Genomic DNA, 23,740 nt, shown 5'->3' on the forward strand with positions numbered 1-23,740 from the left:
GCGTAAGGTTTTGACACAGTGGCATCCTAGAAGTGGTGCAGGTTTTGACGCAGTGGCATCCTAGAAGTGGTGCAGGTTTTGACGCAGTGGCATCCTAGAAGTGGTGCAGAAAAGTCTTGTAGATTTCACTGCATCAGTTTTACAAGGCTTTCCTGTGTGGGAACACCCACCCTACATAATACCTGACGCAGGTATAATGTGACGCAGGAATTTACAACGTGACGCATCTCCCTAGATGCGTCACGTGTAAATTGGCCGCATTTTTTACGCCACTGCTGCATCACAAAAGAGACACAATAGCAGCACGAAAGTGTTGCAAGGGGCTTGTAAATCTGCCCCCAGCTTTCTTCTTTCGTCACGGTTAACCGGTCTTTCTTTCTACTCCTTTATGCATTTTCTGTCTTTCTCTTTTTCTGTGTCAGAGTTTGATGATAAAAAAAAGTTCTGGTTCCAAAATACGAGTTCAGTTTCCCGCAACTGGTAGCACAAATTAAGCACTGTGTACAAGAGCCCATTAGTCGCATATTCAAACTCGAAGACTTTCAGGTTCGTGTGGGACTAATAGAAATGTTAGAGTGCCTGGAGGGAAAGAGGGTGTATGGACTGGCATTGTATATTAGGATCGTATATGTGAGTTGTTTAAAGTCTTGAGCAATCGAATCCTTCTAACATATATTGTTTAATGTTCGTCTTTTGGGGACACCCAACTTTGCAGCATACGAAGGATGGAGGTTCGACAAACAGTAGGGGAGTAGATAAAGTTCTTATGACTTCCAGTGGTAGATCAGTATTTATCAGTTCTGGGATGTATTAAAAAGAGCTGTTTCATGTTTATAGATGTATTTTCTTTTAATTGCAAGTGATATTTGCATTTTTATTTCTTTTTTTCCCTTCTAAAGTCTTTCTTGAATTTAAAGTAAAAGTATAAGAGGTACAAAGTACGTGTATTCGGCGCAAATACCTTCAATGATCTATAGGTTAGTAGGCTAGTAAAGAATATTACATAACAAATATATCTCTGATCAGGTTGACTAGGTGGCAAGAACGAGCATATTGTGTCATACTGTCTTCTAGACCATGGGTACTCACAAACATTTTCCAGGGGGCAAAAAAAGTTTGGTTTGTGTTGTCACCGAGGGCAGCACGTACGCCAGCAGGGTGATGATTTGGTGTTGGAGGTGTGGGGTATAAGGTGGGTGGGTGTAGGGGAAGTGAAGCATGTACATTTAGTATGCTGAATTGACCGCTGAGCCTGTTGCAGGCGAGGTCACCCCCACTCCGCTGCTCCTGCCCGCTGCTCTGCTGCCGCCTCCTGGTACTGACCCCCCCTGCTGCCTCGTGGCTGGCCCCAGGCCGCCTCTGTGTTTCCCCGTGATTGCCTTCTGTGGACTTCCCCGTGTTAGCCTCTGTATTGTTATTTAGCCTTTGCCCCCTGTGCCGCCTTTCCCTGTGTGTAGCCCTGCCTTCTGCTTAGCCTTGCCACCTCTGCCCCCTGCTCCCCCCTCTGCTCCCCTCCCCCTTCCTCGGGTGCCGCTCCCTGCCGCCGAGCCGCCCCAGGCCCCCTTCCCGCCACAGTCCTCCGTCGACCCCGCCCCCCTCCGGCCCATTGGCCGCCCCGCTCCCGCCACCCAGCTGACCCGCCCTCCCGGCTCCTTCTTATGATGCCCCCAGAGCAACCGCGCAGCGGACGCGCGCAGCGGGAGCACCGATTGAGCGCCGAAGGTGCGCCAAAGGTAAGCCCGTCTGCGCCCGTCCGCGCCTGGCCCGCAGAAACCAGCCCACCCGCCGGACCTACGACGCCACCGAACTCTACGCACTCAACGCCGGTAGATCCCCGGGCTGCTACCGAGCCACCCCGAGACGCACTCACGGACCCTTCTGCTGCCACTCCTGCAAGTTCACCTGCATTCGGACCTGCACTTCTCTTGCACCGACCAAGACGAGCAACAGCAGCAGCCACCTGAAATGCATCCTGCTCAACACCTGCTCCGTCCACAGACACGCCGTCGAGCACTGGAACCTGCTCGACACAACCTCACCAGACGTCGCCTTCCTCACGGAAACCTGGCTGAACGCCTCCTCAGCGCCCGACATCGCCATCGCCATCCCAGACGGCTACAAGATCATCCGTAGGGACCGCATCAACCAGACCGGTGGAGGCATCGCTATCATCCACAAGAACACGATCCGCATCACGACCAACACCGAAGACTCCCTCGCACCCGCCGAGCACCTGCACTTCCAGGTCCACATCAACCCCAAGACCACCCTCAGAGGCACCCTCATCTACAGACCCCCGGGACCACGCACACAATTCAGCGAGGACATCGCCGACTTCATCAGCCCGCACGCCCTCCTCTGCGCTGACTACATCCTCCTCGGGGACCTCAACTTCCACCTGGAGAACAACAACGACCGCAACACCACCACCCTGCTGGACAACCTCGCCAACCTGGGACTCAAGCAGCTGGTGACCATCCCCACCCACTACGCCGGACACACACTCGACCCCGTCTTCTCATCCAACAAGGACATCACCTTCAGCCACGCCACCGGACTCCACTGGACGGACCACAGCTGCGTCCACTTCAGCTTCAGAAGGACCACGATCCACCACCGCCAGCAACAGGTCACACGCAGAAACTGGAACAAGATCACAGCTGACCAGCTCGCGACTTCCCTGAGCAAGAACCCACCCACCAGCGCAACGAACCCCAGCCAAGCGGCCAACAACCTCACGCAGTGGATCAGCGACTGCGCAGACGACCTCGCCCCCCCTGAGGACCCCGCCTAGCAGACCCGGCAGGAAGAAAGCCTCATGGTTCTCCGACGAACTCAAGAGCTCCAAGAAGAACTGCCGAGCCCTCGAGAGAACCTGGCGCAGAGACCCAACACCGGACAACATGACTGCCCTCAAGCTCGCCACCCGAAAACACCACCAGCTCATCCGCGCCACCAAGAAAACTGCTTTCAAGGAACGACTGAACAACAACGCACACAACAGCAAGGAACTCTTCAACATCGTTAAAGAGCTCTCCAACCCCAACGCCGGAAACAACGACATCACCCCTTCGCAAGACCTCTGCAACTCCCTCGCCTCCTACTTCCACAACAAGATCGCGGACATACACAACAGCTTCAGCACTCAACTGACGCACGCCACGACCGAACCACCGCCCCCCACTACCACCCTCCGCGCCTGGACCCCGATCAGCACCGAAGACACCGTCCGCACGATGAACTCCATCCACTCCGGATCTCCGACCGACCCCTGCCCCACCACGTCTTCAACAAGGCCGACGCTGTCATCGCACCCCACCTGCGGGACATCATCAACACCTCCTTCAACACCGCTACCTTCCCGGAGAGCTGGAAGCACGCCGAACTCAGCGCTCTACTCAAGAAGCCATCAGCCGACCCCACCGACCTCAAGAACTACCGCCCCATCTCGCTGCTCCCGTTCCCTGCAAAAGTCATCGAGAAGACCGTCAACAAGCAGCTGGCCGCCTTCATTGAGACGAACGGATCCCTCGACCTCTCGCAGTCTGGCTTCCGGGCCAACCACAGCACCGAGACCGCCCTGATCGCAGCCACCGATGACATCCGAGCACTGCTTGACAACGGAGAAACAGCAGCCCTCATCCTCCTAGACCTCTCCGCGGCCTTCGACACTGTCTGCCACCGTACACTAGTGCAGCGACTCAGCAACGTCGGAATCCAGGAGAAGACACTGGAGTGGATCACCTCCTTCCTCGCCGGAAGGACACAGAGAGTCCGCCTCCCCCCGTTCAGATCTGAAGCCACCGAAGTCATCTGCGGCGTTCCCCAAGGCTCCTCGCTCAGCCCAACCCTCTTCAACGTCTACATGAGCCCCCTCGCAGCCATCGCACGCCAGCACAACCTCAACATCATCTCCTACGCCGACGACACCCAGCTGATCCTCTCCCTCACCAACGACCCCGCCACCGCCAGAGCCAACCTTCACGAAGGGATGAAAGAGGTAGCCGAATGGATGAAGAACAGCCGCCTGAAACTGAACTCGGACAAGACGGAAGTCCTCATCCTGGGATCCTCACCCTCCGCCTGGAACGACTCCTGGTGGCCCCCCGCCCTAGGCAGCGCACCCAAACCAACAGACCACGCACGCAACCTGGGATTCATCCTGGACTCCTCCCTCTCCATGACCAGACAAGTCAACGCCGTCTCCTCGTCGTGCTTCAACATCCTGCGCATGCTACGTAAGATCTTCCGGTGGATCCCCACCGAGACCAGGAAGACGGTCACCCAGGCCCTCGTCACCAGCCGCCTGGACTACGGCAGCTTCCTCTACGCCGGAACCACCGCCAAACTCCAGAAGAGACTCCAGCGGAACCAGAACGCCTCAGCACGACTCATCCTGGACATCCCCCGTCGCAGCCACATCTCCGGACACCTGAGAGACCTGCACTGGCTCCCGGTCAACAAGAGAATCACCTTCCCTCTCCTCACCCACGCACACAAAGCCCTACACAACCAAGGCCCAGGGTACCTCAACAGTCGCCTCAACTTCTACGCTCCCAAACGCCAGCTCCGATCGACCGGCCACGCCCTCGCCGCCGTCCCCCGCATCCGAAGAGCCACCACAGGGGGACGGTCCTTCACCTACCTCGCCGCCAAAATATGGAACTCCCTCCCGACCCACCTCCGCCTGACCCAGGACCACCTCGCCTTCAGGAAGCAACTCAAGACCTGGCTGTTCGAGCAGTAGCGGACCCCCCTCCCCTAGCGCCTTGAGACCCTCTGGGTGAGTAGTGCGCTATATAAATGCTTTGATTGATTGATTGATTGAATTGCACAACGTGGACTGAGGAAATTTGGGATTAATCCTGGCTTCACCACTTGACCAAATTGTGTCATCCTAGGCAATATTTCTTTTAACTTTCCCTCCTTTTTCATCATTATCACATAAAAGAAGGGAAGCAGATGGATATGCTAGGTCCACCTGATAGAGATCGCAGGTCACCCGACCAATATTTTCACCACTTAGGTTTCGGGCCCATATATTTCATTTCACCATATACATTTATCAGATGACCATACAATCTACTACCAATAATTGTGAGTCCCTTCCTGCTATTTCTAGTGTACCCGACTTACCATCCACCGATACGGGTACCTATGACCACGATGGGTCAGGGAGCTAGCTGTAAAAGGAAAGGCAGCAAAATACAAAACCCAACATAAAAATGATTACAATGTTTTCATCAAATGACCACGGACAACTGGGAAGTTTTAAGATTCTTTATCTAAAATTCAGTTTTGGAAAATCATAACATTTACAGGAAAAACCCCAGTCAATAATCGGTATTTTTACTATGGAAACAGTTTTCATGAATATGAATGGGAAATTAGGAATCCTAACAGCTATAGTAAGGGTGTAATGTGAAACACGATATAACTCTAGTAAAGTACTTCAGTTAAATGTTAAGAGAAATTTATAGACCACATCAGGAACTTGCATACTGCAATGTAGAAAATGATTTCTAAAAGGTAGGGTAACATAGGAACACGCTATGAAAGTAAATGCAAATAACTTTATGATAGGCAATGGTTGCGGAAAAGCATGGAAAATTATCATATGCAAAGGTATGTCTTTATTGAAGCAAAGACGGAAAAATAGAAAGGTGCAGTTTAGAGTTTTCGGCAAGATATTTACCTAGACTGGTGTGAAAACCAACCCTGGCCACGGGTCAGTTAAGGACAGGAAATACCCCAAGGAATAGCAGTCATCAATGGGACAGCAGGTGCAGTAGGGACACCTCAGGACAGGACAGGAAACCCAGATTAGGATCAGGACAGGACCACCAGGAGACGACCAGCACCCGCAGTTCGGAAGCAACGCCTGCGCTCCACCCTCTCTGCAGCTATCAGTCAGAACCCCGATTGGGTTAGCGAACTCCCCAGCAAAGTGCTCCGCCAGCACTTAAGGTTTAGTAAAACCTTAGTCTATGGTCAAATTCGGACAGAGTGCTCCGCAGCGCTCTGTATATTCAGTCACCTATTGAGTGCGTTGGGTCAGTGACAGGTCAGCTATTCGGACAAGTCGGACAATTTCTCTAGCTAAACCTAGGCTAGATATACTCTTTTGGGTCAGTGTACCACCCCCCAATGTTGCAAAGTGTCAGAATCCCCAATTTCGATTGGTCCTAAGGTAGGATGGGTTAACACACCAATCAGAACAGACTATTGTAAGACTTATTTTGCATGTTAAGGTACCGCCTAGCAAGATTGGGGTTCCCATGAGAAGTCGCACGGAATACAATAGGAAAAATGTCATTGTATCAGTTTGAGGACAGTTAACTCCATCTTGCTGGGTCAGAGGTGGCGTTCACATGAGCATCTTGACTGTGGCTGCCAGCTGGCTGAGTTCCACCGTTCAAGGCTACGGCTGCCTGGGCTGCGCGGTCATGCGCAGAAAGGACCCTCAAGATGGCTCTCGACCCAGTTGGACCCCCCGTTTACCATGGTACATGAAAAGCAAGCGAAAACAAATTAAAACATAGAAATAAATGAATAAACTACATAACATGAGTGTGTACTTGTGAATTATCATTATAAAATATACTATGCAATTATTTATTAGTGCAACAGACAGAATCACAAAAGCAACGGTGCAAGCTTCACCTCGCTATTAGAAAGCGCGGCCATTTTATTGGCTGTTACGCATGCGCACCCTTCCCCTACAAATGTGACTGCGTCGTGTCACGTGATTATGCCTAACGCATGCGCAGAATAAAATTTCGAGCAGCTTCCATGTTTTAAAGACAAGGGTTATTCGTATTAGTGAAACACATAGGCAAGCATCACTATGATACACACGCACATTCAAAATACATAAATTTAGTAAAACAAACAATTGGAATTACGGGATTATAACAAATTTTCGAGGTTCTTGACTCGAGCAAGTCGCGATGCGAAATCTTGCTCTATCAATCCCCTCTTTGATGATATTTACTATCATCACAAAACAATGGAACCAGATGCCAACTTTCTTTCACACCTTGTACATTTCTATCTCTTCCAACAGGCGATTCAGTTTCTCTTTCTCATTTTTGGTAGGGTGAGAATTTTTCCCCTTTTTATAAATCTGATTATTCATTTCTTCCAATTCAAGCTCATCCGCACTCCGTTTCACTCCTCTCGCACTCACTTGGTATTTCTTTGTGTGTTTGCGACATTTGCAACAGACGAATATGAGAAACAGGATAAGACCTATCACTCCAATTGGCATCAGTACCTTAAACAATAAGCTTTTACCTAAGCTAGCAAACCAATGACCTACATTGGAGAGACCATCAACCAGTCTCTTCCAGGCACTGTCAACCTCGAGTGGTTTGAGTTCCTTTTCCAAATTAGTAATGTTTTTCACATACCTTTTGAGCTGTATACTTTTGTCCGGAATGTAAGTGCAACAATGTTGCGCCTTCAACATCCGGCAGACTCCGCCCTCTTTTGCTAATAAGGTGTCAAGAGCAAGTCTGTTCTGCAAAACCATTGATCTGATCGCAACCATTTCAGTATTGACCAGCAAAAATCCATGAGCCGTGTCCACTATTGTGGATAATTTACAAATTCTGTGAGTGTTCAGAACCACTCCCACTCCAGGTATCAGTGCACTAAAAATACTACCCATTATTTCACCTACACTTTCTCTTTTACTACGCGCTAAGCCATTAGTGTTTTCGTTGCTTCCAGCAATTTCATTCACGTGGTATATTTTCGGGAAAACAATGCCAAAATAGCAGCTTCCATACCAGTGATCCGGCAATTTGAAATAAGCCTTGTTTCCACATACATAATAAATTCCGGGAAACACAGGTTCTGACCCATTTTTGAAACCCCAACCTCCAATTACCTTGTAATTGTGTTCACATTGACTGAAACCAATGAAAATGTTATTATTATAACTAGTCTTCTCGCGATGAAGACAGAGTTTCCCTTTCTTTTCGAAATCCAGCAACAAAGCAGGCCCTGCCCCGCCATTTGAGGTGCTTTCCATGTCCTCCGCCCATTTTGGGGTTTTCTGTCTTTTGTCATTTGCCTTTCTTTGGAAACTCTCTCTTCTCTTCTCTGCCATGTTCAAAAATATTTTTTCTTGTTCATGTAATGAACAGGCCAAGTTGTCTCTGTGTGCTTCATTTAAGTCTTTGGTACCTATAGTCAGAAAGTATTCTCCCATATAACGTGTAACGTCACTTTTGGTATGTACAGGGTTCAGATTACCACGTATAGGAAGTTCAGAAAAGATCACGTCATTGTTAGAGTAATAGTACTGTAACGGTCCTCTTTTGTAAAATAAGCTTGCTAAAATACTACAGGAAATTCCATAGGTCAGAGGTAGGTGATGATAAGTCACGCCTTCAGCTACAGAAGTAGGTAACTTCATGCAGACATAGCAATCTTCTATTTCCATAGTTTCTACATAATGCACTAACAAGTTTGCAAAAACATTTAAATGTGTCTGGTTTCTAACTCCGTGGTAATGTAGTCCTTCCTCATCTGATGCTTCTAAGTCTTGTTTTGTCTGTCTGAGTGCTTTTTCACGTCTTTCTACACTTCGTGTTGTCAGTTCTTCAGGGTCGGTAGTCTGAGTAGGGTCAATATTAGTATTTTTTAACTAATATTACTATAACTATACTACATATACATACCTTGCAGCATGTTTTGCAACAACTGCGGCTAGGTCTACCACTCACATTTGAATCAGACATTTTGGCTCAGAAGAAGTTTTCAACCCCTCTTTGTGGCCTTGCCCAGATACCTTTATGCTGAGCAATTTCACGGTGGTTCGTCCTCTTCCTCTGCAGAGTAATCAGTAATCGGTTCCCCGTCGCTTTCGTCAGTAATATCAAGATCCTCTAAATTTTCCAGAATCAGATATGTCCATTCAGGATCCTGGTATTTCTCATTCAGTCTTTTTATTCGATCACTCCTTCTTTTGGAGCTTTCTCCAGCTTGTTCTGCTATTCGTATGCTTTTTCTTCTGTCAGCAAGTTTCTCTTCTACTGTTTTTATTCTCAGTCTTAGTCTCTTAATGTATCTTGGTTCGATATTTTTCTTTTTCTTGAGTCTTTTAGTTGGCACTGTATTTTGGCTTTCTTCTAATGCTCTTTTATTTTCGTTTGTTTGTGGCACTTCTGTCTCTGTCTCTTCCCTTCCTGTCTTACTAGTCCCAGGTCTTGTATCTATTTCTTCTGCCTGGTTACTAAACTGGCCTTGTTCAGGTGAATTTTTGTTTTGGCTTTCAGACGTCTCTGTTTCTATGTCCTGAACACGTTCTTCTAGCTCTGCCTGATCCTGTTCAAGCACTTCGATCTCTTGATTTTCTTCTGCTCGAACTATTACACTATTTCTAGTCTGTCCCTTTTCAATTTCAGGAGTCAGTGGAGGAGTATCGATCACTTGTTCTGTCCCTGTCTGACCTCCTTCTTCGTCCTCGGATTTGATGTGAATCTCAATGATCTGAGGGTCTTCGCCTGTGCCTATCTCGACCTCTCTATTCCACTCTCTATCTTCGTATATTCGCTCTCTAGTTCTGATTGGGTCTTCAATGAAATCGATTATAGGTATCCAATCATCTTGGCTGGTGCTCGGTTGCTCGTCACCAGGCTCCTTGTCTGGAATTACCTTTTGAGTATGGCTGGCATGGATCCACCTGGGAATGCCTGCACACTTCACTGCTGTCGTGGTCACCAGTATTACTTGGCGTTTTTCTCCCCACCTCTGTGCAAGGCAACTCGAACGAGTGTGCTTCTTTATTCTAACCCAGTCACCTGGAACCAATTTGTGAACTGGAGTTGTCGGGTTGGCGACGGCGTCTTCCCCAATCTGGCGAGAGATAGAACGCACTTGGTCACCCAGTTTCCTGCAGTACTCAAGTACCAAATCATCAGAAATGCTTAACAGTTTGTTTCCTGGTACCCATGCTTGTCTCATCACTCTTCCCATCAAAATTTCATGGGGGCTCAGGCCTGTTCTCCGATCTGGAATACTTCGGAGTCCCATCAGAACAAGAGGCAAGGCAGTAATCCAATTCATTCCCGTTGAGTCACACATTTTGGCCAACCTCGATTTAATAGTGCCATTTATCTGCTCTACCACTCCAGAAGCTTCTGGACGATGTGCACAGTGCAACTTTTGTGTGATTCCAAACGCTTTACAGAGTTGGTCCATCACCTCATTCTGAAAATGTCCGCCACTATCTGATTCAATAGTGACTGGCACCCCGAACCTAGGTATCAATTCTCGTAGTACCAATTTGGCTACTGTTAAGGCATCACTCTGTGGGATAGGGTAAGCTTCCACCCATTTTGAAAATAGGCAGACTACTACAAGGACATATCTTTTTCCCTCACAGCGTGGCATGGTGATGAAGTCAATTTGTATCCTAACAAAGGGACCCCCTGACTTTCCAATTGTTCCCAGTTCAACTACTGTTCTCTTGCCAGCGTTGAACTGTTGACAAGTCATGCACCTCTGGCACAAGGATTCTGCTACCTTCCTGAATTTCGGGTTATACCAGGTCTGTTGAAATACCAGAACCATGGCATCCCTACCAATGTGTGATCCTTCATGTATCAATCTGGCCATAGGGGCAAGCAGGTTCCTAGGTAACACAGGCATACCATCTGGGCCCACAATGACACCATCCTCACGTCTTGGTCGACAACCAAGTCCCTTCCACTTCTCTTTCTCTTCCCAGGGCACAGCATGCTGCCATTCTCTCACTTCATCCCAGGTAGGCACTTCTTCAAACACCATAAATTGGCAGCTGTTTCCAGTCCCACCCAGTCTGATATTCATCGATATGCGATCCATAGCACATTGTTTTGCTACCCGATCAGCAAAATCATTACCCAATGACACGGGGTCAAGGCCTTTTTTATGAGCAACACATTTGACCACTGCCAATTCTTTTGGTAATTGGATTGCCTCTAGAAGGTCTTGGATAGCTTTTCCATTTCGAATGGGGGTACCTGATGAAGTCAGGAATTCTCTTTGTAGCCATAATTGGCCAAAGTCATGCACAACCCCATAACAGTACTGGCTGTCAGTATACACTGTTATCCTTTTGTCTTTTCCCAATTTGCAAGCTCTTATCAAGGCAATTAGTTCTGCTACTTGTGCAGACTTTATTCCAAATAAACAGGATGCCTCTTTAACTTTGTCTAACGCAACCACAGCGTAGGCAGCACTTAGGCCTACAAGTTCGTGTCTCATGCATGAACCATCCACAAACCATTCTTCATCATGTACAGGCAAGGGTGTTTCTTTAATGTCTGGGCGGGGTTTAGTACTGAATTCTGTCAGGTCAATGCAGTCATGCTCGTTCTCTCCCTGGTCTTCTAAAACCATTGAGTCAGGGAGTAGAGTGGCGGGGTTCAGTATATTACACCGTGTGATGGCCACATTTGCAGCACCCACGAGAATCCTCTCGTATTTAGTCAGCCGACTAGGGGTGAGATACTGAGTCTTGGTTCTGGTTAGTAAAATCACAACTGCATGTGGAACATACACAGTTACAGGATGTCCCATGACAATAGATTCACTCTGTTCTAAACTTGTGCATGTTGCAGCCACTGCTTTCAAACATCCAGGTAATCCAGCAGCCACTGGATCCAACGTGGCAGAGAAATATACCACGGGCGTCTAGTCAAGCCATGTTCCTGAGTTAGGACCGACAATGCACAATTGTCTCGTGTGTCACAGAATAAAGCAAACTCCTTGGAATAATCTGGCATTCCCATAGCAGGAGCGGTACACAGACAATCCCGTAATTTAGTAAATGCTGTTAAGCTTTCATCATCCCATTCCACATGGTCCGGTGCTCCCTTCTTTGTCATTTTTATTAAAGGCTTGGCATGGACTGCGAATCCCACAATCCATTGCCTGCAGTAACCTACAACTCCAAGGAACATTCTGACTTCTTTTTGCGTACGGGGTAACTGCATCTTCTGAATTATTCTGACTCTCTCTGAGGTGACTTTTCTGATTCCTTTTTCTATCTGGTGCCCCAGATATTTCACTGATTTTGAACAGAACTGCAATTTCTCAGGGGCCACTTTGTGTCCCTTTTCACTTAGGTGATTCAGTAGGGCAATAGTGTCAATCACGCAATCCCTATGACTTTTGGACGCCACCAATAGGTCGTCAATGTATTGCACCAAAACAGATTTTCTAGGTAAGACTAAAGATTCAAGGCATTTTTTCAAGATCTGATTAAAGATAGAGGGGCTCTCTGTGTACCCCTGGGGGACCCTGTTCCAAATGTACACGTGACTGTTGAAAGCAAATGAGAAAAGAAATTTGCTATCTGGGTGCAATGGGATCGAAAAGAATGCATGACATAGGTCAATCACAGTGAACCATTCAGCATCCCAGGGAATCTGATACAGAATCACAGCTGGGTTTGGGACAATAGGACAGCAAGGAACCACAATTTTGTTTACCTTTCTCAGGTCTTGCACTACTCTGTACTTGCCACTAGGTTTCTTAATTCCAATTATTGGGGAATTACATGGGCTACTCATCACTTCTTGTATGATGTTTGCTTCTAGCAATTTTTGTATTTCTATGGCAACTCCTGCTCTCACTTCGGCACTCATTCGGTAAGGCTTAGTATTGGGGTAGGCTGCATTTTCTTTTATGGCTATTTGTATTGGGTCTACATTGGCCATTAATCCTACATCCTTTCCTGTAAAGTCCCATACTTCTGGCTTTACTGTCTGTTGGAGTTCTTCAGGTAAGTCTTGTATAGTCATTCGCTTAATTTCTGAGTCCGGTCTGACTAACATTAGCTTGTAAATACCATCTTCGTCTGGGGTTTGAATCTCAACGCCCTTTGGTGTGCAAAAGATAGTGCAGTTCATTTTGCACAGCAAATCACGTCCCAGTAAGTTCACTGGACTGGTATCACAGACGACAAATCTGTGCATTTCTTTGAAGTTCCCTATTGATATCTCCATGGGCTCGGTAACGGGGGTACTAATCAATTGATTAGATACACCCACTACTTGGATTGCTTCTCCCGAGAGGGGTAGGTTTGGAATGTCTGCTGTTCTTACAGTAGAACGGGTAGCACCAGTGTCCAATAGAAAGGTGACATCATTTCCATCAACCTTTCCTTCAATGTATGGCCAGCAGCGGTGCGTCCATTGGGGCGTAGGGGCGTAGCCCCACTAGCCCCCATGGACCCGCGGCTGTGCAAGGAAATATAAATATTTCATTTTCAGACCTCATCATGTCCAGGCCGTCAGGGATCCGGGCAGCACCCTGCGTATCCGGGAGTCGGGGGGGGGGGGGGGAAGTGCTTTGCGGCAGGGAGGCTGGTCCGGACTGCTGTGCAGCTTGAGTTGAGTGACAGTCCACGTCACTGACTCAGCTGCAGCAGAAGCGGTGTCCCGACGACGAGGCTCGACGAGTGCGCAAGAGAAGCTTGGGGCTGCAACTAGCCCAAGCATGCGCATTGTTGTTCTCCTGCGTAGCGAGTGGCCAGGGGGTGCTGGGTTTAACTAGGCGACAGCCCCCGGCGATAGAAAGGGCGACAGGGCGAGCACGCAATGTGACCCCCTAGCCAATGCCGCGCGTGGGTGGTTCAGCCGTGGCCAATCACTGTGTCCGACTTCAGTCATGATGCAGTGATTGGCCATTTCGCGGCGCTGCTGATCTGTTCTCTAATCTATTCTCTTCTCTCTCTCTCTGGGTGGGTGGTGACGAGTGTGACTCTCACCTCGTGTGTGCGTGCATCAGCCAGCCTGTGTGCTCTCGAGTCCGTCTGTCGACCCGTCGTCGTGTGACTTCGCTGGTGACTTCAACTTCAGTAGTTTTAGTGAGTATATCAAAAGAAAATGATATGTAGACTAATTGTTTTAATCTCCTCTCCAGTCAACGATAATAATTTAGAAGTACGACGGCGCTGCGGCTGCCACGCTACTGGGCCGGCCTTGTGCTGCACCCAGAGAGGCCTAGGCCGCCTCAGTATATCACCCATCACTAGTACTTCACTCATCCCGCCCACTGTCGACACCATATATTCATTCAATGAACTTGCTGTCTGACTGTGCAGTGCACTTGCCGCCCTCACAGGCCTGTACACCTCATCATTCCCGCCCCCACACAGACTTACACGACACAAATGCCCGCCGTTACTAATCCGACCAGCCGGCAGCCGTAGCTGCAACAAGGCATCCCGTCATCAATTAATTCAAATCAAATGACTGAGTTCGCTCGCGCTTGACATCCAGTCAAAATAAAACATGATTTTTTCCCCCAAAAATTATTTACAGTGGAGACTCTGAACGGAACATAAAAAAGCCTAGCTGCTAGCTGGCAGACCGCAGTGCCAGGCACCCGCAGCAATTAGCCCGCAGGTGGTTCGGGGACTCGGGTGCTGGCTCCGGGGCCGGGCCAGGACTTCACCAGTTCCGACCCAAGAGCCCCGGCAATGGGGGGATTAACAGAAAGTTCTTGCAGAGTAACCATGATTAAGAAGTTACTCAGTGTTTATACCCCTTAGCGTTCCATACATTTAAATTCGGTACTTCCAGTATCTTCTCCCGATACAGATGACATTTTAGGACTGGTAAGGTTACAGATGTCTCCTAAGACGCAGTTCCAGTCCGGGATTTCCTCTCCAAACACCGTGTGCTGTGATAGCCTCGTCCAATTGGTTTCATTGATGGAATTCAAGACTACAAGTCCCAGAGTGCATTATGGTGTTCATTTACAATTTCAAACAGATGAGTGGTGCGAGTCGACCTTAAGTCACAAGTGCAGGAATCTGAACCCATTGCTGTCATTACTCCTCAGATCCGTGCTGCAGCACCTCCTGCCACCCCACCCGACCCTGGCATCTGCACTTAGTCCTGTCAGCACCCCCAGTCTTGAATTCTAGCACGCCTGCTCAGCAGCAGGAATGTGCCCACGCTGATCCGCCATGATCTCTGACCTCTCGTGCCCTCTGCTATTTCAGGACTTGGGGCTAGTTCAGTAACTTCTAAGTTCTTAATCATGGACAGCGGAGTAAATCGTAACCGTCCGAGGTCTCACTCCCTGACGGTCAGACAATTACACTAAGCATCCCGCCTGCCGCCTGGGAGGAGGATGAATTGGGGGGCTATATTGAGCGTGCGGGGCTCAGAATCCACGGAGTACAGGGTCAAGCGAGGCCAAAAATAATCCGAAAAGGAAATACATGAACTATGTTAATTCAGTTCTCAATCCATGGCCTTCACTTCAGAGGATTTTTTTTCTTTTACAATTGCGGTGCATGCCCTCTGAGAGGATTGGGATGTGCGTTGCGCAGTTTGAGGTGTGTGCTTGAGGTAGTTGAGACTATGGTTTTTGATTGCACTGAGAGGGAGAGAGAGAGAGAGAGAGAGAAAGAGAGAGAGAAAGAGAAAGAAAGTGAGAGAGAGAGAGAGAGAGAGAAAGAGAAAGAAAGAGAGTGAGAGAAAGAGAGTGAGTGAGAGAGAGAAAAAGAGAGAGAAAGACAAAGAGAGAGAGAGAAAGAGAGAGAGAAAGGGAAAGAGAGTGAGAGAGAGCGAAAGAGAAAGAGAGAGAGAGAAAAAGGGAGAGAGAGTGAGAGAATGAGAAAGAGAGTGCGAGAGAGAAAGAGAGAGAGAGAAAAAGAAAGAGAGAGAGAAAGAGAGAGAGAGTAAGAGAGAGAGAAAGGGAAAGAGAGTGAGAGAGAGAGAAAGAAAGAGAAAGAGAGTGTGAGAGAGAGAGAGAGTGTTTTGTCTGATTGTGTGTTTGTATTCGTGCACACGTGCACTTAAATATTTCATTTATGCATATGGGTTCATCTAAGTCTGTTCCTGCACCCAACCATGACACAGCCATATTGGGCCATTTCAACTAAGAAAACGTCAGCTTAAAAAAAATCTAGACCACTTGGCCAATGCTTGCTGTATACATTTGTTTATTTGCTCTATTATCAAGCACAAATGGACTTGCTAACATTTGTTTTCTTTGCTCTGCACTGGTAAACCCCTGCCCATAGACCCATAATGTTTAGGGGTGTTCTTTCCCACCTTGTAATTTGATTTACTCCTGCACTTCACGACATGATATTTATAAACGTGTCCATGGTGGCAGAGGGCCATGAAATGGTTTGCAAATCCCCATAAACGCATGTTTATGACACTCACAAGCCCTGGAATTCCATTACCACGCTCCGGGGAGAAGATTTACTTCCACGTGCAAGTAGGTGTGATTACTCTTTTTACACTTGTAAGTGTATGTTTTGCAGATTTCGTAAATCAGGCCATTTACACAGGTGAGTTCAACTGAGGTGGGCAAATAGCTAAGCTAATTTGGGTCAATGGATCCCAAAAACGGATTTGACCTGGTCAAAAAGTTCCATTTGAGTGTGTAAGTTCCTTTCAGGCGCCCAAATGACTTCTGGGATTGAACCAAAATTAGCAATTTCCAAAAATTGACATGTTGAGGCTGGATCTAGCAGAACCAAAGGTTGTACTAGGTAGAGTAGATGTCTGTCCCTCAAGCCCCTACATCAGAGGTTCTCTGGTTACCCTGGATCTAACTCACAACACATTTCCCGAGTAGTTGTGTGTTACTCTAGTTTAATTGTTTATGCAAGCATTTTTCAGGAGTAAGACATATTTATCTAAAGGAAAAAACATTGTGAGTCACGAGACTTGTTTTGCCCCCAAAGGAGCATTTCTTCTTACGCCTGGAAATTTGTCAATCACACCTAAGCCTGAAATAAGAAACAAATACTTTAAAATGCTCAGTAAATCAGATTTGATATTCATAAGTAATCCACATTTGAAACGGGATTAAGACACAAATACTCATAGAAAAAGTTTTGCCGCTCAGATCGCCTGTCAGTGTCAGCCCATCTTTTAATTTCAGTGCCTAGTTCTCTGTCCGCATGCATATATCTATCTACCTTGCAGCCTAACAATATTTTTTTCCCCGAATCTATCGCTTTCAAATTAAAAAGCATCATCTCCGCTGAAATCTTTAGCATATATGCAAGGTTATGTTGACTTTCCTAAAAAGTGAAAGCAGCGGTCTGGGCTGCCTGCTAATGAGGCAAACGTGAGAAAAGTTCAGGCGCCTTCTGCCCTTCAGATCAAACACTAGCAGTCAGTCGAGTGTGTCAGTCACGCGGCCCCCTCTTTCACGATCAGTTGTCACTGCTCAGCACGATTGTTATCCAATGTTCAGAAACAGCGTGTTAGGTCTTTGTCTTTTCCCTGCCCTCCCTGAGTCCCTTCATTCTGCTAATTCTCACCTCATTATTCGTGTAATACAATACATGATTTATGCCTCTTTTATTTGCTCTTCTTTTCTCACTGTCTCAATCTGTCTCTTTACCCTAGGTGGTATATTAGCATTTTTGGCTGTCTTGAAAGCTAAATAAGCCCTACTGTCCAACGCTGCTTATGACAATAACAGAGGTTAATGTGCCCTGTCCATGCAGTGTTAACTGATGTTAATTACGCACGCCGCAATTATGGGCCTAAAACCAAGGAGTGGGTGCTGAAGGAAGAGAACAGCAATTAACAGCTCTTAACCTCAAATTAGCATTAGCACCAACTCCCCCCACTCTCACTCAAAATAGGGAGACAAAGAGGCCAATCATTCTTTGTCATGTATGTCCTACAGAAGCAGCGCAACACGATGCAACACACAATGATGAACATGATTTGACGGAAATAATCGGAACTGAGTGCGGGAGTTAGGGAAGGTCCGGTCCTACTCCTACAGGCAAAGTGAGCACCCCGAGAGCCCATGAAACTGACACAGGTGGAGGGGGGTGGGCGAGTGCCGGAGCCTTGATGATGGAAATGATGGATAGATTGAGGGAGGGGGTATGGAAATAACGCCGAAGGTAGCGAGAAAACTGCTGAGACATCAGTAATACTATCCAAGAAGAGGACTACCCTTTTTTGTAATAATGTTGGTGATATTGACATATTGCTCGGTGCATCGCCTGCCCCATACGGGGTTGTTGGCTTTACGCCTGTGAAACTTTTGAGATGGAGCTGTTGTATGGCTGCCTATTATGTTTTCAAGAGTCTTGCTCTGTATGACTGTATGCTTTTGGTTTTGTCACGTAATAAAAACTAAAAATAAAATAAAAAATAAAAAAAACAATTTGCATGCAGTTTCCCATCCTGGGAAAGCTAACACTCCTGGTACAGGCAGGAGTAAACGTATTTTGAGGGTGGAAGTGCATAGGAAGCACTGACAAAAAAAAACGGTGGGTTTAGGTGGAGGAGTTTCTACATTTGGGAAGACTGAAGAGGTAAAAAGTTTGAATGTAGTGCCACACTTCTGCACGGCGTTGGTGTCTCCGTTCACCCCCACTCTCCCCCCCCCCCCACCTGCTGCCATGAATCAGTGTTAATGGCCCATCAGCGGGAGGCGAGAGTCTTCGCACAATGTGTACAAACGGAAAACCTCCCTTTGTATAGGTAGGCGAGTGCCCGGGGGGAGGGGTAGGAGGGGGGGCAGCTTCACACATACCTGCCAGATGTCATGTCCAGAGCCTGCTGGGGGTCGGGTGGTATCAGATGTGCATACCTTCATTCTGTTTCTTGTGCAGCTGTTAGCAACACAGGTGGGCCTTGATTGCATCCACATGCATGGAAGTCCCGAGAGCCCTTGGAAGCAGCAGTAAGGTGTGTGCTTCCGGATAATGACGTCCTCGCGACTATTTTGACTACGCTTAGCTTGCAGCCACCAGTTATCTAGGCTAAATTACCTCATACCTGGATGCAACTAAATTGGTTTCTCCTCATGAGAATATTGTAGTACCGATCTGCCTAGTTTATGCAATTTTTAGAGCACACAGCTCCGTGGGGGTAGAATAATATTTGTGTAAATTTCTGAACCTAAAGATATGGGCATTTTTAAAAGGCAGGAGGCCATGTGTACATTCTGCCGACATGCTGGCACAGATGCCCACCAGGCAGATTGGCAGAATGGTGACAAACCAGGGCAAGGGGTTTTCAGATTGTGTGCATTTGCAGCTTTATTATATAGTGCGAGATCGACCCAAATATATCAGAGCACTTCACATGAGCACCAGGGACCTTACACAAGGACACATTCATTATTTTGGTAGGCGATGTAGATTAAATGATTTGCCCAAAATTCCAGAACGGTGAGGCCACACCTAGGCTCGAACCCTGTTCCCCAGCGCTAAAGTCAGAAGCTTTAGCCGTAATAGTCTGAATTCAGCACCTGAGCATAATAGGACAGAATGTATGAAGCTCTGTGGTAATACTGAATAAGCAGCTACCTATGTTATGCCATCTATTAATGGTTTATTAACCTTCCTGCTTTCTCAAATTTGCTTGAAAATGCACGGTTTTTCTTCTTTTTTTAAAAAAAATTCTTGGGGGGGGGAATCCCCCCAAACCCCCCTTTTGGGGTTCAGGCTCGCTCGCTGCGCTCGCTCGCTACGGTGCTGTATGCTAATTAGTTTGCGCCCCACCACTTTAAAATCTCACCCACCGCCCCTGTGTATGGCCCGGACTGGTCTACCGGCAAGGAGGCGCCAAGTACACACTCCTTGTCCTCCCCTCTCAGGCCCCGTCAGTACTCGTCGTCACAGAAAAAAGTGTCATTCAATAAATATTGCGAAGTTGCTGCATTTCTGTTCTCAGTGCCCCCCCCAGATCTCTATATCATCTCCCTGCGGTGATTTTCCCTTAAAAGTTGGCTTTGGCGCTCGGGGTATTTGAATCGTTTTTACCTGCTGCTGGGTCTTTCTTGGCTTTTCATTCTGCGTCTGTGGAGTTAAATCAGGGGTTTGGGTATTATCGGACTGTAAATACGGACACTCGTCTCTCCAATGTCCAATTTCCCCGCACTGGTGGCAGGGAAATTTCTTTTTGGCTTCCTCTCTGCTCATTTTTGCTCTGGGTTTTCCTCCACCCCCACCCCCAGGGCTTTGGTTCTGAGTAGTTTTATTTAGCTTATTCAATTGTTTTTCCTGCTGTTCTGCGAGCTTTACTTGAGCCCACATCACTTTCTCCTTCAGGGCCTTTTTCTTTTCTGCCATTTCGTCCTCACAGTACTTTGCGTACCGTAGGACCTCGTCCATTTTCTTGGACTGCCAACAGATTTTGTTATCTTTTATCCACTGACAAATTTCTGGTCTTAAACCGTTTACAAACCTGTAAATGAAATGCGTCATGTCCTTCATTTCCATGTTATCTATACCACTGTACGTTTTGAACACCTGCAACAGCCTTTCATAAAAGGAATGCACAGTCTCGTCCCTTTCCTGCGTGGTTCTATCTATCTTGGTCCAATCAGTTTCCTTTGCGGGCACTTTTAGCTTCAGATGCTGAATTACCTGGTCATATTTTTTCATCACTTCCTTAGAGGGTTCTCCTGTTGCTGAGTCCCTCGGGTATTCCTCACTAGGCCAACCTATGGCGATTTTACACTCAGTCCACAGATCTACAGGGACCACTATGTCGAAGAACCCATCCAGGTCCTTCCACAAGCATTTTTGCACTTTTACAAATCTTTCTACTTGCCGGTACCAATCGACGGGCTTTTCTCGTAATTTCGGGAAGTCATTGGTAAAGGACACAATATCCTGTCTGGACCATGGAACATGTACATATTTTCCTCCTGGCACTTCGCGCATAGGGCATAACTGTTCTGGTTTTTCAATTTCCTTTAGAACGAATTCGGGAGTTACCTGCTTAGAGCTGGCCTCATCTTTTTTCCTAGCCCATCTGGCTTTCCATCTTTCTACGTCTCCCCATTTCTGTAACACTGTCAATAGTTCCTTGACCTGTGCCTTTTTCCCTGATATATTCAGGTTTTCCAAATCTTTGTCTGAAAATTCTGCTCTGTATGGTTTCTGCAAGGGTTTCGATTTTGAAATATCTATTCCCATGCTAGCAGCAGTATCTGTCAATTTTTCATGAAGTACTCGGGCATTGCGGGTAAGACTTTTGCAAATAAACAACAGCTCTTCTTCAGAGTAAGTATTTAATCTGTCTAATCCTACATTTCCTGCCATAAGTTCTTCTATTTCTACTCTCTGTTTGTAGAGATCTAGAGGTTTCGACTGAAGAGTTTGTTTTTCTAATTCTTGGCTCCATCTTTCGATTTCCTCAGGTGTAACTAAGGTGACACTTCTAGTACCCGAAGTCGATTCCATTTGAATTTCCCTTGTATTGAAAGGATTATGTCTTTTCTGCATTCTTTTCCCTGTATTTCTTTTGGGCAGATCCATTAGTGAGACTTCAGACTCGCCCTCGCTTGTCTGTTCATCTACTATTAAGGGTTCTGGTCTTGGTTGGGCTATGACTGGGGTAATGACTGGAGGGTTTGGACTCTCATGCCGATCCCCATACAATGGAACCACGGGTCCGATTGTTACTGGGATTGTCAATGCCTCAGGACTGGTATTTAACTGGGAAATTTTCTGAATTATCTCAGCTCTTTGCTTTGCTAGAATTTCTCGCTCCTTTTCTTCCAATAATCTCTCTACGGATTTGTCATGTAACACCTGCGGGGTCAGAGTGGGAGCATAACTCGGGGCAGTGGGATGAGTCTCACTAGGTCCTTCACCATAATTAGGTCTTGAGAACAAACTTCCTGTACCTAGGGACCTTGGTTCTCTTTCATATAAAGGCTGTAAAAACGGCATTCCTTAACCTGATGGTCTCGCCTCACCCTCGTAGGGAGGTCTCGGGGAAAAATCGCTTTCACGGGAGTATCTGGCATCCCCACCAGCTGATATTCTTGGATAAATATCTCTTGTATCTACAGGACCTAAGCTCTCGGTATAAGGAGGTATGGGGCAACCTCCTCCTGCACTGGCTGATCGGGCCTCATCCTGAAGATGAAGTCTTCGGGAATTATCCCCCTCACTGAAAGGTCTATTTCTTTCATTATAAGGAGGCGGACTTCTCATAAACAGGGCATCCAATAATTCATCATCCGACTCTCCAATAGGTACCCAATGTTTGCATTTTTCTGTTTTCTTCTCCCCCCCAGGAGGACCACATGCTGGCAACATGGGAAACAGTCCTTCTACAATCATATTCTGTCTCCACTGTTTCATCTTTTTGGCTCGGGCTTCCTGCTTCAATTTTGGATAAAATTTAGTTAACCCTTTATCCATTCGGGGCTTATCTCTCTCAAAAGCCTCAATCTCCCATTCCTCTAGTGCTTCATACTGTGTTAACCTAGGTCTGGGATGTAAGTCATTCATTCGGGTTCTCAGATTGAATAGAATCCTACTGTTAAAGGTACCCTCTAACGGAAAAGCCAATACTCCGTCATCTTTCGTGTATTCCGCCCAATTCTCCAACCATACACATGTGTTGTACCCTTTATCGAACATCATGAAAGATGCGGGAGTGTTGGGTGGCGGTATGACAACACCTTCTCTAGTTTTAATCGGTTTGTCTTTTTTGAAATAATTTTTCACTTTGTTTACAAGAGACACTTTTCTCTTATTTCCGTACATAATGTCGTTTTTAACTCCTTTCCACTGATCGTTCTCAAATCCCATATGCCGTGGATCAGGTCTGGTATGCGGTCTATACGAATGCCACATACGATTTTTACGAGTGACTTTGTTTACAAAACCACTTCCAATCCAAGTGCGTCTATTAATTTCGTGCGGCCAATGAAATGCACGAATTCAAATAATTTCAACCAATGGGTGCGCGGCCTTTTCGTGAGACAGTTCTCACGCTCCTGCGCTCGCCCCTCCTTTACAATTCCAGCTCCGCTACAAACCCGCTGTGACTACCAATCCCAGCGCGGCACAGAGTGACGTCAGAGCAGCTTCGCGCCTGACTCCCTCCTTCACAAGGTAACGGAAACTTTCTTTCTTTCTAAAGTGCTAGTGTTCGGTTATTTAACAACGAATACACATTCGCCACTGTGCTCAAGTGTCTAGACAGGAAAGAGTTTTGTTTTACTGCAAGTAAACTACTTCCATTTACTTTTCACACTCTACGGGTAGATCTCTTCCGCCTACCCTTCACACTAGCATTGGGGCACCTGCTACTTCCCTAGACTCATCCACTTTTCCGGGATATATCCAAGTCTAAAGTTTCACCAGCGAGCCCTTTTTGCTTTCACTCAAGCTCCGATGAACCTGCTACTTTTCCGGTGTGACCCTCACTAGGTTATGCCACAATAGGAATTTTTCCAATGAACCTCGTTACTAACATTTATTCAATCATACATTCAGGAAAAAAACCCTAGTTAGTGCTTCCAGTTCTGCCTAACCTGCACCAACTTTCCTTGAAAGCCAGTGACCTCAAAGCAAGTGGATTCTATTCACCACTCGCTATTCAATTCCCCGGGGATTTCCGACAACACAAATAACGTTTTACATACGAATGGATTAGTACATATAACAGTATAATAACAAGAATAACGATTTTAAAACATTTCATAATTTTACAAAACAAGCATTTCAAGTGAGTGATCAGATCACCTGAACTACCTATTCTCGTAGCAGCAAATAAGGTTTCCTATCTAGCAGTATCCAACTTAGTTAGCCTAACTAATCCTACCTAACCTTTAACTATTCCCTAACCATCCTCGATGCTACCAGAAAATTACTGATAGAGATCGCAGGTCACCCGACCAATATTTTCACCACTTAGGTTTCGGGCCCATATATTTCATTTCACCATATACATTTATCAGATGACCATACAATCTACTACCAATA

This window comes from Lissotriton helveticus, chromosome 3_1 (assembly GCF_964261635.1).
Source record: "Lissotriton helveticus chromosome 3_1, aLisHel1.1, whole genome shotgun sequence".
Taxonomy (NCBI): Eukaryota; Metazoa; Chordata; class Amphibia; order Caudata; family Salamandridae; genus Lissotriton; species Lissotriton helveticus.